A 3940-nucleotide genomic window follows, 5' to 3' on the forward strand; every position below is an offset into this window, starting at 1 on the left:
CTCCCCACGCCCTTCTGTGTTTCTTTTGCTTAAAGATTGCCACCTGAAGCCAGCCTCTCTTGCCCATCTTCCTCAGTTTCAGAGGGTAGATATTTCAGGGTTGCTTTTTCCCCAGGTCTCCACGCCTTTGGGTTTTGTTTTTGCTTAACGATTGCCACCTGAGCTAGCCTCTCTTGCCCATCTTCCTGAGTTTCAGAGGGTCGATATCTCCGTGTTGCTGTTTCCTCAGGTCTCCAGGCCCTTGTGTGTTTCTTTTGCTTAACGTTTGCCACCTGAAGCCAGCCTCTCTTGCCCATCTTCCTCAGTTTCAGAGGGTGGATTTCTCCGTGTTGCTTTTTCCCCAGGTCTCCACGCCCTTGTGTGTTTCTTTTGCTTAAAGATTGCCACCTGAGCTAGCCTCTGTTGCCCATCTTCGTCCGTTTCAGAGGGTGGATTTCTCAGTGTTGCCTTTTCGCCAGCTCCCCACGCCCTTGTGTGTTTCTTTTGCTTAAAGATTGTCACCTGAGCTAGGCACTGTTGCCCTGCTTCCTCAGTTTCAGAGGGTACCTTTTTCAGGGTTGCTTTTTGACCGGGTCTCCTCGCCATTGTATTTTTTTATCTTTTTTTTTTTGCTTAAAGATTGCCACCTGAGCTAGCCTCTGTTGCCCATCTTCGTCCGTTTCAGAGGGTGGATTTCTCAGTGTTGCCTTTTCCCCAGCTCCCCACGCCCTTGTGTGTTTCTTTTGCTTAAAGATTGCCACCTGAAGCCAGCCTCTCTTGCCCATCTTCCTCAGTTTCAGAGGGTAGATATTTCAGGGTTGCTTTTTCCCCAGGTCTCCACGCCTTTGGGTTTTGTTTTTGCTTAACGAGTGCCACCTGAGCTAGCCTCTCTTGCCCATGTTCCTCAGTTTCAGAGGGTAGATATTTCAGGGTTGCTTTTTCCCCAGGTCTCCACGCCCTTGTGTGTTTCTTTTGCTTAAAGATTGCCACCTGAGCTAGCCTCTGTTGCCCATCTTCGTCCATTTCAGAGGCTGGATTTCTCAGTGTTGCCTTTTCGCCAGCTCCCCACGCCCTTGTGTGTTTCTTTTGCTTAAAGATTGTCACCTGAGCTAGGCACTGTTGCCCTGCTTCCTAAGTTTCAGAGGGTACCTTTTTCAGGGTTGCTTTTTCACCGGGTCTCCTCGCCATTGGATTTTTTTATCTTATTTTTTTTGCTTAAAGACTGCCACCTGAGCTAGCCTCTGTTGCGCTTCTTTCTCAGTTCTAGAGGGTAGATTTCTCCGTGTTGCTTTTTCCCCAGGTCTCCACGCACTTCCTTTTATTTTTCCTTAAAAATTGCCACCTGAGCTAGCCCCTGTTGCCCATCTTCGTCGGTTTCAGAGGGTAGATTTCTCAGTGTTGATTTTTCCCCATTTCTCCACGCCCTCGTGCTTTTTTTTTTTATTTCCTTAAATGTCGGCGCCTGAGCTAGCTTCTTTTGCCCATCTTCGTCAGTTTCAGCGGGTAGACTCTCCGCCTGCCTTCGACAGGCCCTCTGGACTGGAAAGCTTTCCTCCTCCCGTCATCACGGTCCTTCTCGGATGACGTGCCTCGTTTCGGTTTGACCGTCCCCGCCCGCCCTGATTTTCTAAGTCCTCCCGGGAACCCCGGGGGCGCTCCAGCCGCTCTGGGAAGCGGCGGCCTCCCGGCCGCACCGGCCCAGCCCGGCCCGGGCCGCCCCCTGGCCTCTCTGGGGGGAACTCTCCCCTTCCCCTTCCCGGTGATCGCCCGAGAAACCTTTTCCGAGTCCCCCTCCTGCGGCTGGGGCTGCGCCTTGGCGGCCGGGAGCCCGCGGGCGGACGCCCCGGGGCCGCACTGGGCCGGGAGGCTGGGTCCGAGGGGGCGCCGGGACGGGATCGGGCGGCCCGGCGGCCCGGCTGTGCTCCCCGGCGGGCCCGCGCTCCGGCTCCGTCCCGCTGAGGCGGTCGTCGGTCGCCGGGTGCCACCTGGCGGCCGCTTTTATATCGTCTCTTTCCTCCGGAGCTCCGGCGACGCGGGCCAAGGGACGGGACTCGGCCGCGGTGACCGAGGCAGAGTCCCGGGAGGCCGGCGTCGCTGGCGGGATCTGGCCCGGTGGCGCCGGGGCGTGAGCGCGACGCCCGCTCGCCGGAGATTGGAGGTGCAGGCTACTGAGTGAGGTGGCTGTCGCCGCGCCGCCCGGTGCCGGCCGGGGTGTGGGGCCTCCCGGACGGGTCGACCAGCAGCCGCCGGTGCCCCTCCGTCCCCGGGAGGGGGTGGGGGGCCGCCGCGGGGGAACGGGCGAGGGAGCTCGTCCCGTGCCCGGCCGTCGTCCCGAGTGCGGCCCGGTGGTCGGGCCTTCCGCGTCGCCGATCCCCTTTCCGCGCCCCGCTCCGGAGGTGGGCGACCGGCCGGGGCCTTGCGGGGGAGGCCCGTGGAGGGTGCGACGGGCTCGGCCGCCGGGCTGGCCTTTTCCCCACTGGTCTTCCGAGTCGACCGGCTCTGGCGGTGGGGACCGGGCCCGGTCCTCGGATGCCTCCTCCTCCGTGGCAGTTTTTTTTTCCAAGTCCCGCCCTGGAGAAGAGCGTGGACCGGCCCCGGGAGCCCTCGAGGGCGGGCCGGGGAGGGCGTCCCCGGCCCGGACGCGTGCCCGGGGTGGGTCCGGGCCGTCGGACCGGACTTCTCTCTCCGAGTTTCGCGGGTCGCGTCTTTGTCCGGAGGCGGGAGGGGGCCGGCTCGAGGCGTAGGTGGAGCCCCGGCTGAGGGACGGGAGCCACGGTCCCGCCCCGGGCCCGGTCGCCGGAGGCGCCTCCGCGGAATTCTTTTCTAAGTCCTGACCCGGCGACTCAGAGGGAGGGACCGACCGGTCCCGGCCCGCGCGGGCGGCCCGGGGAGGCTGTCCCCGGCTCCCCCTGCCGCCACGCTTCTGGGGTCGACCAGATGGCCCCGGGAGCTCCGGGCCTGGTGGCGATGGGGTCGTGCTTGAGGTCTGGTGGCCGTGGCCGTGATCCAGGGGTTCCCCTGGTGATCCGTGGGTGGGCCCCGTCTCCGGGCGCGGCGATTCTTGCCCCCGAATGGGTGGTTTTGTGCCGCCAGATAAGTGCTGACACGCTCTGCTCGGGTGACAGTCGCCCGAGAGCTTCCGGGTGCCTGGATGCGTGTGCGGGGAGGGCTCCGGGCTCTGGCCGAGAACCGGACGCCCGTTTCCACCCCCCGCCGCTTGAGCCGCCCGCTGGGGCCTGCGCGCCGGCTCTTGTGCGTTCCAGGCGCCCCCACGACCGTGGTGCCACCTCCGGTCTCTGGTACCCGAGGGCGGCGGGGTTAGGGGCGCGGGGTCCTCTACCACGTGCACTCCCTGCCGCCGGCACCCGGGTGCGGTCGCGACTTACCCCATCCCACCGGCTCCGTGCCAGTGCGTGTCAGGCGTTCTCGTCCTGGGGTGGTCGCCCGCGCTTGCTGGAGGAGGAGAAGGGTCGGTGAGGCTGAAGCAGGCTCCTCCGCTCGCTGTCCTCGCCGGCCTTCCCTTGCTCGGGGGTCCCTCGCGTTATGCTGCCGACCGATGTGGTGATGCTGTGCTCTCCCGGGCAGGGCCTAAGCCGTGCCAGACGAGGGACGGACGTTCATGGCGAACGGGACCGCTCTTCTCGCTCTGCCCGCGGGTCCCCTCGCCCGTTCTCCCCCGCTGCGAGTGGCGTGTGGGAGGCGGCAGGGGTGCGGAATCCGGCCCGACCTTGCTCCCCCGCCCCGTGCCTTGTGGCGTGGGCGGTGTCGGGGTCTCCGTGACGTGGCGGATGCTCCGCCTGTGCCTCTTGGCTGTGTCTCGCGGGCGGCCCTCCCCGCGGTGGGGCGGGCCGTGTTGCCGCCGCGCCGCGTGCCTTCCCGGGCGCGTGAGCGCGTTCCCCAGGCCGTTGGCGGTGCCCCTGGAGCGTTCCAGGTCGTCCCTCAGGCGCCCGAGGCCGAGTGG

This window comes from Equus asinus, chromosome 13 (assembly GCF_041296235.1).
Source record: "Equus asinus isolate D_3611 breed Donkey chromosome 13, EquAss-T2T_v2, whole genome shotgun sequence".
NCBI lineage: Eukaryota > Metazoa > Chordata > Mammalia > Perissodactyla > Equidae > Equus > Equus asinus.